Source organism: Macaca nemestrina, chromosome 1, assembly GCF_043159975.1.
Source record: "Macaca nemestrina isolate mMacNem1 chromosome 1, mMacNem.hap1, whole genome shotgun sequence".
Taxonomy (NCBI): domain Eukaryota; kingdom Metazoa; phylum Chordata; class Mammalia; order Primates; family Cercopithecidae; genus Macaca; species Macaca nemestrina.
The window spans coordinates 22,335,568-22,348,089 of NC_092125.1; the positions used below are offsets into that span (position 1 = coordinate 22,335,568).

At 37.8% G+C, this 12,522-nt stretch overlaps 1 non-coding gene across 1 annotated transcript; it reads left to right on the forward strand.

Moving 5' to 3' along the window:
* The first annotated feature begins 11,626 nt into the window (after positions 1 to 11,626).
* On the forward strand, positions 11,627 to 11,744 carry LOC112428711 (U5 spliceosomal RNA). Its single transcript, XR_003020759.1, has one exon. It is a non-coding gene; the product is annotated as a U5 spliceosomal RNA (small nuclear RNA).
* The last annotated feature ends 778 nt before the right edge of the window (positions 11,745 to 12,522 follow it).

Here is a 12,522-nt window from a genome sequence, read left to right on the forward strand (position 1 = left end):
AATAAATTGTGATCCTGTTGCATAAACTAAAGCTTAAAGTTTAGTAAAAATCAGTGGTAAGTTAGAAACAGGGTTGTTGTTTTTTTTTTCTTTTTATCAGAAATTGCTAAGATTAATGTTTTCCTTAAGTTTTTTTTTTTTTTAGAATGTACAAATCTCTTTATCTTTAAAACAGGAGATTTAGCAGCACACTAATACCAGAAGAATTTTCAGTGAAACTAGCTACAAATAAGAAGTTAACAAGTACATCCTAGCTCTACCACATAAAAGAAACAAAGTGTGAAAAGCAAACGTTCACCTAAAATTCTAACTTTGGTTATGAAGGGAATTGACATTTTATCCATGATTGTTGCTGAGTAATCTGCCGCCAGGGTAGACAATGAAGGAATACTTACAGTGGTGATCTTATAAAATGAACCATTGATAAATTACCTTCACTTACTCCAAATAAAGGTTGTGCATATGCATGGCTGAAGCATTGCACCAATAGTTAGTTCTCTGTGGCACACATCAGAATTGCTGACTAAACTTTTGCAAGACCTACCTGCCTGGACGTCCACCTTTGGAGGTAGGGAGTGAGGTCCAAGCACTCATATGTTTAGAAAGATGCAGGTACCAGCTACTTGGGAGGCTGAGGCAGGAGAATCACTTGAACCTGGGAGGCGGAGGTTGCAGTGAGCCAAGATTGCGCCACTGCACTCCAGCCTGGTGACAGAGCAACACTCCATATCAAAAAAAAAAAAAGAGAGAGAGAGAGAAAGATGCAGGTATTTCTGATGCCCCTCAGAGATAGAGAGCTGCTGCCTTACACTTTATAACCATTTACTTAGCCTTGTTATGGATCATGCTCTAGCCCTGGCCATCCGCCCTCTCTTTATCTTCAGGAACAACTTCAGAGATGACATCATGCTACCTTGAATTGAGAGAACCACAGGGAATGAGGGGTCTCATTCAGAGATTTTATAAGTCTGAATGCACTTAGCCTTTACTGGTAGTTTAATCAAAAGACCTGAGTGAGGCGCAGTGGTGCATGCTCTGTAATCCCATCTGCTTTGGAGGCAGGAATAGGAGGATAGCTTGAGTATAGGAGTTTGAGACCAGCCTGGGAAAAATAGTGAGAACTTACCTTTAAAAATCCTAGAGTTTCTGAAGAGCCCTGCTGTTTCTGTTCCAGCCCACTGTGAATCTGCCATTCGTGAGTTTAAGCAGAAAAAGGGGCTGTTTTCCTCAACTTTTTCTCTTCTTTTTTTTTTTTCTATGAAGTTTAACCAAAGTAGGTATTCTCAAATAGTTACTCACAGTTTTATGTTAAAACACAAGCTTGTTACATGGTTTGCTACTGATTAAAATTTTGTGGAAATTTTACCAATTGGTAAGGAAAAAGACCAGTAATAGTTTTTTGTAGATTAGTTTTAGGGTTTGTGAAAATAGTCCCATGATAGAAACAGGACCAAAGTTAAATTTCCAATGAAAATAGAATAATTTGCCTTTTTGCAATTTCTATTTTATACTTACACCATCCTGGATGAAGGGTTTGTAACTGCTGAAGAAAAAATACTTAGAAATGTACAGTTGTATAGTCAGAGCTGAATCTATAGTTTAAAAAAGGGAAATGTTAAATAAAGTTAAGTAAACATATGTGTTACAGTTCCCAACTTACTCTTACTAAAGCCGTCGGCCAACTCTCAAAGAGAGGGAGGGTGTAAAGCCTGACATGTAGCAGGTTTCAGTATCCATCCACCAAGTGAATGAAAGGTTGGAATGTCAAATCCTATGGATGAGAGTCATTTTTCTGTTCCTTAGCTTTCTGAAGTTTACAAGTTGAAGCAAGGAGCCAGGCGTAGTGGCTCACACCTGTAATCCCAGCACTTTGGGAAGCCGACGCAGGCAGATCACTTGAGGTGAGGAGTTCAAGACCAGCCTCGCCAACATGGTAAAATCCCCTCTCTACCAAAAAATGCAAAAAAAAAAAAAAAATAGCCAGGTGTGGTGGCAGGGGCCTGTAGTCCTAGCTACTCGGGAGGCTGAGGCTGGAGTATTGCTTGAACCCGAGAGGCAGAGGTTGCAGTGAGGTCTGATTGTGCCACTGCACTCTAACCTGGGTGATAGTCAGATCTTGTCTCAAAAAAACAAGAAAGAGGAAAAAAAGAGTTGAAGGAGACCTGAAAAATTGGAACAATGAACTTCACAGGGAAATAAATATTAATGACTGATGTGACTTTCTTTGAGGAAGAAGAAAATATGCCATGGTTTATTCCCTACCAAATCATTTCCATATTTGCTTTTGTACTGTGAATTTAGAGGAAATGTGTGATTCTGGTGTTTTGTTTCACTTGTTTGTTTGATGCTGGGGGTTTTGTGTATTGTATACTTTATCCTTACATTGTATAATTTGAATGCAACAAACAAACCTGCAGTGAAAGTCCTTCTTTGGCATCTTCATTCAGATGAATGGAGAGCATTTGTGATAGTGTTTACCTATGTGAACAGCAAAAATTTTAGAGAGAAGTGGGTTCTCTTTGGTGATGAAGGTGTAGAGATTGAGCCATGGGGATAATTTAGGTTAAAGAATGAATAATGCTTTTTTTTTTGCTTTTTTTTTTTTTTTTTTTTTTTGCCATCTGGAGGGTCTAACCACAGAGTAGAAGCAAGCATCCCCTAGGTCAGCATGCAGGGTGGTGGGAGGCCTTTTATCTTCCTTACCCCAGCCTCTTTTTTCACTGTTCTGGAAGTCCAGAAGTTACTATAGTATTAAATAGGCTCCTTTAACATTTATTTCTGGGTGCTACAGGAAGTCCATTCCTCTGCTCTTCTCATCATTTTTACCAAAGGCCTCTTGATATAAAAATTTCACGATGGCATCACCTCAGCTGTGAGGATGTATAAACAGTGTCTACCTCTGATATCTGAACTTAGTTTACCAGTGGTGCTGTTTGAACTTCATAGTGCCAATACTTACTGAGCACTTACTGTGTGCTGGGCATGTGCTACTGAGTGCCTTATATCATAAGGAAACTGAGCAAAATCAGAGGATTGGTGTAAATGGTGAAACCAGGCTTGAATCTAAGCTTTGTCTTGGGAGCCAGTATCCTTAACTTCTCCTTGTGTAAAATATTACTTTCCAAAGAGTGAACTTTTACCCAAATCATAAAATTTTCATTTACCATAAGTGTGTGCAAATAAAGCTTTCAACAGAAAAAAAAAAAAATTAAAGGAACATCAGCCCACCGAGAGGAGGAAAAATCAGTACAAGAACTCTGGCAACTCAAACAGCCAGACTCTCTTGTTTCCTCCAAATAACTGCACTAGCTCCCTAGAAATGGCTTTTAACCAGGCTAAAATAGCTGAAATGACAGACATGGAATTCAAAATCTGAATGGCGATGAAGATCATCCAGATTCAGGAGAAAGTTGAAACCTAATTCAAAGAATCTAGGGCATACAGTAAAAGGATACAGGAGTGAAAGACAAAATAGCCCTTTAAGAAAGAACCAAGCTGATCTTATGCAGATGAAAAACTCACTCCAGAATTTTCATAATACAATTAGAAGTACTAAAAGCAGAATAGATGAAGCTAAGGAAAGAATTTCAGAGCTTGAAGACCATTTTGAATCAATTCAGTCAGTTGGAAACAAACAAACAAAAAGAATAAAAAAGAATGAACAAAAACTTTGAGAAAGATGGGATTATGAAAAGAAACAAAACCTACAACTCATTGGTATACCTGAAAGAGAGGGAGAGAGAGCAAGCAACTTGGAAAACATATTTGAGGATATTGTTAATAAAAATTTCCCCAACCTCACTAGAAAGGTTGACATTCAAATTCAGAGGATTCAGAGAACCTCTGCAAGATACTGTATAAGACAACCATCCCCAAGACACATAGTTATCAGGTTGTCCAAGATCAAAATGAAAGAAAAAAATATTAAAGACTGCTAGACTGAAGGGGAAGGTCACCCAAAATGGGAACACCATCAGGCTAACAACAGACCTTTCAGAAGAAATCCTACAAGACAAAAGAAATTGGGGACCTATATTCAGCATCCTTAAAGAAAAGAAATTTCAACCAAGAATGTTATATCCAGCCAAACTAAACTTCACAAACAAAGGAGAAATAAAATTCCTTTTAGAGAAGCAAATGTTAAGAGAATTTATTACCATCTGAACTGCCTTACAAGAGGTCCTTAAAGGAATGCTAAACATGGAAACAAAAGACTGTTACCAGCAACCACAAAAACACACTTAAGTACACAGACCATTAACATTGTAAAGCAACTACACAATCAAGTCTATACAACAACCAGCTAAAAACATGAAAACAAGGGAGGTTCCAAGATGGCCGAATAGGAACAACTCCAGTCTGCAGCTCCCAGTGTGAGAGACACAGAAGGCGAGTGATTTCTGCATTTCCAACTGAGGTACCAGGTTCATCTCGCTGGGGCTTGTCAGACAGTGGGCGCAGGCCACAGAGCAGGGCGGGGCATCACCTCACCCAGGAACTGCAACAGGTCGGGGAATTCCCTTTCCTAGAAAAGGGAAGCCATGACAGACAGTGCCTGGAAAATCGAGACATTCCCACCCAAACATTGCTCTTTTCCAACGCTCTTAGCAAACGGCACACCAAGATATTATATCTCGTGCCTGGCTTGGAGGGTCCCATGCCCACAAAGCCTCACTTGCTGCTAGCACAGCAGTCTGAGATCGAACTGCAAGGTGGGAGTGAGGCTGGGGGAGGGGCGTCCGCCATTGATGAGGCTTGAGTAGGTAAACAAAGTGGTCAGGAAGCTCGAATTCGGTGGAGCCCACTGCAGCTGAAGGGGGCCTGCCTGCCTCTGTAGACCCCACCTCTGGGGGCAAGGCATACCTGAATTAAAGTCAGCAGAAACTTCTGCAGACTTAAATGTCCCTGTCTGACAGCTTTGAAGACAGTAGTGCTTCTCCCAGCATGGAGTTTGAGATCTGAGAACAGACACACTGCCTCCTCAAGTGGGTCCCTGACCCCCGAGTAGCCTAATGGTGAGACACCTCGAGTATAGGCCGACTGACACCTTATACAGCCGGGTGCCCCTCTGAGACGAAGCTTCCAGAAGAAGGATCATATAGCAACATTTGCCATTCTGCAATATTCTCTCTTCTGCAGCCTCCATTGGTGATACCCAGGTAAACAGGGTCTGGAGTGGACCTCCGACAAACTCCAACAGACCTGCAGCTGAGGGTCCTGACTGGCAGAAGGAAAATTAACAAACAGACAGGACATCCACACCAAAGCCCCATCTGTACATCACCATCATTAAAGACCAAAGGTAGATAAAACCAAAAAGATGGGGAGAAACCAGAGTAGAAAAGCTGAAAATTCTAAAAATCAGAATGCCTCTTCTCCTCCAATGGAACGCAGCTCCTCACCAGCAACAGAACAAGTTGGACAGAGAATGACTTTGATGAGTTGAGAGAAGAAGGCTTCAGACGATCGGTAATAACAAACTTCTCTGAGCTAAAGGAGGATGTTCGAACCCATCGCAAAGAAGCCAAAAACCTTAAAAAACGAATAGACGAATGTCTAACTAGAATAAATAGTGTAGAGAAGTCCTTAAATGACCTGATGGAGCTGAAAACCATGCCACAAGAACTACATGACACATGCACAAGCTTCAGTAGCTGATTTGATCAGGTGGAAGAAAGGGTATCTGTGATTAAAGATCAAACGAATGAAATGAAGCAAGAAGAGAAGTTTAGGGAAAAAAAGAGTAAAAAGAAATGAACAAAGCCTCCAAGATTTATGGGACTATGTGAAAAGACCTAATCTATGTCTGATTGGTATACCTGAAAGTCACCAGGAGAATGGAACCAAGTTGGAAAACACTCTGCAGGATATCATCCAGGAGAACTTCCCCAGCCTAGCAAGGCAGGCCAACATTCAAATTCGGGAAATACAGAGAGCACCACAAAGATACTCCTCGAGAGGAGCAACTCCAAGACACGTAATTGTCAGATTCATCAAAGTTGAAATAAAGGGAACAATGTTAAGGGCAGCCAGAGAGAAAGGTCAGGTTACCCACAAAGGGAAGCCCATCAGACTAACAGTTGATCTCTAGGCAGAAACTGTACAAGCCAGAAGAGAGTGGGGGCCAATATTCAACATTCTTAAAGAAAATAATTTTCAACCCAGAATTTCATATCCAGCCAAACTAAGCTTCATCAGTGCAGGAGAAATAAAATCCTTTATAGACAAACAAATGCCTTGAGATTTTGTCACTACCAGGCCTGCCTTACAAGAGCTCCTGAAGGAAGCACTAAACATGGAAAGGAACAACCTGTACCAGCCACTGCAAAAACATGCCAAATTGTAAAGACCTTCAATGCTTGGAAGAAACGGCATCAACTATCAAGCAAAATAACTAGCGAACACCATAATGACAGGATCAAATTCACACATAACAATATTAACCTTAAATGTAAATGGGCTCAATGCTCCAATTAAAAGACACAGACTGGCAAATTGGATAAAGAGTCAAGACTCATCAGTTTGCTGTATTCAGGAGACCAATCTCACATGCAGAGACACACATAGGCTCAAAATAAAGGGATGGAGGAAGATCTACCAAGCAAATGGAAAACAAAAAAAAAGCAGGGGTTGCAATCTTAGTCTCTGATAAAACAGACTTTAAACCAACAAAGATCAAAAGAGACAAAGAAGGCCATTACATAATGGTAAAGGGATCACTTCATCAGGAAGAGCTAACTATTCTAAATATATATGCACCCAATACAGGAGCACCCAGATTCATAAAACAAGTCTTTAGAGACCTACAAAGAGACTTAGACTCCCATACAATAATTATGGGAGACTTTATCACCCCACTGTCAACATTAGACAGATCAACGAGACAGAAAGTTAACAAGGATATCCAGGAATTGAACTCAGCTCTGCACCAAGTGAACTTAATAGACATCTACAGAACTCTCCACCCCAAATCAACAGAATATACATTCTTCTCAGCACCACATCACACTTATTCCGAAATTGACCACATAGTTGGAAGTAAAGCATTCCTCAGCAAATGTACAAGAACAGAAATTATAACAAACTTACTCTCAGACCACAGTGCAATCAAACTAGAACTCAGGACTAAGAAACTCAATCAAAACCGCTCAACTACATGGAAACTGAACAACCTGCTCCTGAATGACTAATGGGTACATAACGAAATGAAGGCAGAAATAAAGATGTTCTTTGAAACCAATGAGAACAAAGACACAACATACCAGAATCTCTGGGACACATTTAAAGCAGTGTGTAGAGGGAAACTTATAGCACTAAATGCCCACAAGAGAAAGCAGGAAAGATCTAAAATTGACACCCTAACATCACAATTAAAAGAACTGGAGAAGCAAGAGCAAAAACATTCAAAAGCTAGCAGAAGGCAAGAAATAACTAAGATCAGAGCAGAACTGAAGGAGATAGAAACACGAAAAACCCTTCAAAAATCAATGAAGCCAGGATCTTATTTTTTGAAAAGACCAACAAAATTTATAGACCACTAGAAAGACTAATAAAGAAGAAAAGAGAGAAGAATCAAATAGATGCAATAAAAAATGATAAAGGGGATATTACCACCGATCCTACAGAAATACAAACTACCACAAGAGAATACTATAAACACCTCTACACAAATAAACTAGAAAATCTAGAAGAAATAGATGAATTCCTGGACACATACACCCCTCCCAAGACTTAACCAGGAAGAAGCTGAATCCCTGAGTAGACCAATAACAGGTTCTGAAATTGAGGCAATAATTAATAGCCTACTAACCAAAAAAAGTCCAGGACCAGATGGATTCACAGCTGAATTCTACCAGAGGTACAAAGAGGAGCTGGTACCATTCCTTATGAAACTATTCCAATCAATAGAAAAAGAGGGAATCCTCCCTAATTCATTTTATGAGGCCAACATCATCCTGATGCCAAAACCTGGCAGAGACACACACACACAAAAAACCAGAATTTTAGACCAATATCCCTGATGAACATCAATGCAAAAATCCTCAAAAAAATACTGGCAAACCAAATTCAGCAGCATGTCAAAGAGCTGCTATAAAGACACATGCACAGGTATGTTTATTGTGGCACTATTCACAATAGCAAAGACTTGGAACCATCCCAAATGTACATCAATGATAGACTGAATTAAGAAAATGTGGCACATATACACCATGGAATACAATGCAGCCATAAGGAAGGATGAGTTCATGTCCTTTGTAGGGACATGGATGCAGCTGGAAACCATCATTCTGAGCAAACAGGACAGAAACTGTCACAAGGACAGAAACCAAACACCTCATGTTCTCACTCATAGGTGGGAATTGAACAATGAGAACACTTGGACACAGGGTGGGGAACATCACACACTGGGGCCTGTCATGGGGTAGAGGGAGGAATGGGGAATAGCATTGGGAGATATACCTAATGTAAATGAAGAGTTAACAGGTACATCACACCTACATGGCACATGTATACATATGTAACAAACCTGCATATTGTGCACATGTACTCTAGAACTTAAAGTATAATAAAAATTTAAAAAAATGAAAAAAAAAACCTGAAAACATGATTACAGGATCAAATCTACACACACTAGTACTAATCTTGAATGTAAACATGCTAAATGACCCACTTAAAAGGCACAGGGTGGCAAATTGGACAAAGAAACAAGACCCAACTGTATACTGTCTTGAAGAAACCTGTCTCGTATTCAGTGACACCCATAGGCTCAAAGTAAAGGGATAGAGAAAATCTACCAAGCAAATAGAAAACTACAAAGAGCTGGGGTTGCTATTTTATTTCACACAAAACAGACTTTAAACCAATAATGATCAAAAAGATCAAAGAAGGGCATTTCATAATGGGAAAGGGTTCAATTCAAAAAGAAGACTTAACTATCCTAATATATATGCACCCAACACTGGAGCACCCAGATTCATAAAACAAGTTATTAGAGACCTACAAAGAGACTTAGATAACCACACGATAATGGAGGGAGACTTCAACACCCCACTGATAGTATTAGACAGATAATTGAAACAGAAAACTAACAATGACATTTGGTACCTAAACTCAATATTTGACCAAATCCACCTAACAGACATCTACAGAGCATACTACCCAACAACAGCAGAAGATAGATTCTTCTCATCTGCACATGGTACATACTCTAAAATTGACCACATGCTCAGTCATAAAGCAATTCTCAACAAATTTTTTAAAAATCAAAATCATGCCAGTCACACCCTTGGACCACAGCACAATAAAAATAGAAATTAATATAAGAAGATCTCTCAAAATCATACAATTGCAAGGAAGTTTAACAACCTGCTCCTGAATGACTTTTGGGTAAACAATGAAATTAAGGCAGAAATCAAGAAATTTCTTGAAACTAATGAAAAGAAAGATACAACATACCAGAATCTCTAGGATACAACTAAAGTAGCATTCAGATAAAAGTTTATGTGCTAAGCACCCATATCAAAAATCTAGAAAGATCTCAAATTAACAACCTAACATCACACCTAGAGGAATTAGAAATAGAAGAAACCAACCTCAAAACTAACAGAAGAAAAGAAATAACCAACACCACAGCTGAACTTAATGAAACTGAGACCACAAAAAAAAACATACAAAAGATCAATAAAACCAAAATTTGTTTTTTGAAAGAATAAATAAGATTGATAGACCTCTATCTAGACTAATAAAGGAAAAGAGAAGATTCAAAAAAATGCAATCAGAAATGACAAAAGGGACACTATCACCAATCCCACAGAAATTTTTTAAATCTTCATAAACTATTGTAAGCATCTCTGAGCACACAAACTAGAAAATCTGTAAGAAACTAATAAATTTCTTGAAACATACAACCTCGCAAGATTGAACCAGGAAAAGAAATGGGAACCCTGAACAGATTAATAATGAATTCTGACATTAAATGAGTAATAAAAAGCTTACCAACCAAAAAGTTCAGGATCAGACAGATGCACAGCTGAATTCTAGCAGATGTACAAAAAAGAGCTGATACCAATCCTACTGAAACTATTCCAAAAAATTGAGGCAGAGGGACTCATGCCTGACTCATTCTATGAGGCCAGCATCATTCTGATACCAAAACCTGGCAAAGACACAACAAAACAGAAAACTTTAGGTCAATATCCTTAATGAACATCCATGCTAAAATCCTCAAAAAAATACTAGCAAATCAAATCCAGCAACATATCAAAACACACCATGATCAAGTAAGCTTTAGCCCCGGAAAGCAAGGTTGGTTCAACGTATGCAAATCAATACATGTGATTCATCACATAAACAGAACTAAAGACACATGATTATCTCAACAGACACAGAAAGGCTTTCAATAAAATTCAACATCCCTTCATGTTAAAAACCCACAAAAATTAGGCTACAAAGGAATATACTTCAAAATAATAGAAGTCATCTATGAAAACCCAAACCAATGTCATATTGAGCAGGCAAAAGGTGGGAGCAGTCCCCTTGAAAACCACAACAGGACAAGGATACCTACTCTCGCCACTCCCATTCAACATAGTACTGGGAAGTTCTAGCCAGAACAATCAGGCAAGAGAAAGAAATAAAAAACATCAAAATAGGAAGAGACGAATTCAAATTATCTCTCTTCACATATGACATGATTCTATACTTAGGAAAACCCCGTGGTGTCTGTCCAAAAACTTCTAGATCTGATAAACTTCAACAAACTTGTGGGATATAAAATCAATGTACAAAAATCAGTAGTATTTCTACATACTAATAATGTTCAAGCTTAGAGCAAAATAAAGAACACAACTCTATTCATATTAACCACAAAAGGAAAAAAAACTACCTAGAAATACAGCTAACCAGGGAGACGAAAGATCTTTACAACAAAAGATCTTTACAACAAGAGTTACAAAACACTGCTGAAAGAAATCAGAGATAACACAAACAAATGGAAAAACATTCTACGCTCATGGATAGAAGAATCAATATTGTTAATACGGTCATAATGCCCAAAGCAACTTATAGATCCAATGCTATTCCTATAACACTAACCAATGTTATTTTTCACAGCATTAGAAAAAACTACTCTAAAATATATACAGAACCTAAAAAGAGTTAAAATACTCAAAACAATCTTTAGGGGGAAAAAAAGCCAGAGGCATCACACTACCCAGCTTCAAACTATACTACAAGGCTATAGTAACCAAAGCATCATGGTACTGGTACAAAAACAGACATATAGACCAATGGAATAGGTCAGAGAACCCTGAATAAAGCTGCACAACTACAATCATCTGATCGTCAACAAAGTAGACAAAAACAAGCAATAAGGAAAGGATTCCCTATTCAATACATGATCCTGGAATAGCATATGCAGAAGATTAAAATTGGACCCCTTTATTTCACTATGTACAAAAAACAACTCAAGATGGATTAAAGACTCAAATGTAAAACCTAAAACTATAAAAACCCTTGAAGAAAACATAGGAAATACCATTCTGGACATAAGAACTAGCAAAGATTTCATAACAAATACACCAAAAGTGATTGCAACAAAAACAAAAACTGACAAGTGAGGAAACTATCATTATGGTTCCTCTTCAGAACAAATAAATCTTTTGCCTTTTATTAAAGATTTCCATGAAGAGGAACAGATGTGAGTTAGTAAGCAAATTTTTTGAAGTCCTGCTTTGAGCAGGGCCAAGTAAATTAAACAAACAAACAACAACAACAAAAAAAAAAACTGTTAACAGAGTAAACAGACAACATAAAGAATGGGAGAAAATATTTGCAAACTGTGCATCTGATAAGGGTCTAATATCTAGAATCTGTAAGTAACTTAACTTAAACAAATCAACAAACAACCCCAATAAAAAGTGGGCAAAGGACATGAACACAAACACATACTTCTCAAAAGAAGACATAAGCACAGCCAACAAGACATATAAAAAAATGCTCAACATCAGTAATAATTAAAGAAATGCAAATCAAAACCAAAATTAGATAGCTTCTCATACCAGTCAGAATGGCTATTATTAAAAAGTCAAAAAACAACAGATGCTGACAAGATTGCAAAGAAAATTATCTGTGCACAAAATCCCCATGACATGCAACTTATTCATGTAACAAAAATGCACATGTACCCACTAAACCTAAAAGTTAGACATAAATAAATAAAATAAAACTCATTGTAAAGTTAAGAATATAATCACATTAAGAATGTTCTCATTCTGTATTGGACATGTGTAAATTATTTTTAACTAAGTTAAATGACAAAAGTGTTAAGAAGAAGTATAGCTATAATAATTTATTAATGGATACAAAATATAAAAAGATGTAAATTACAACATCAGTGACATGAAACATGGGGAAAAGTAAAATAAAGTGTAGAGTTTTTAAATGCAATTAAAGTTATCAGCATAAAATAGACTATAACTATAAAATATTTTCTGTAAACCCCACAGCAACTACAAAAAGAAA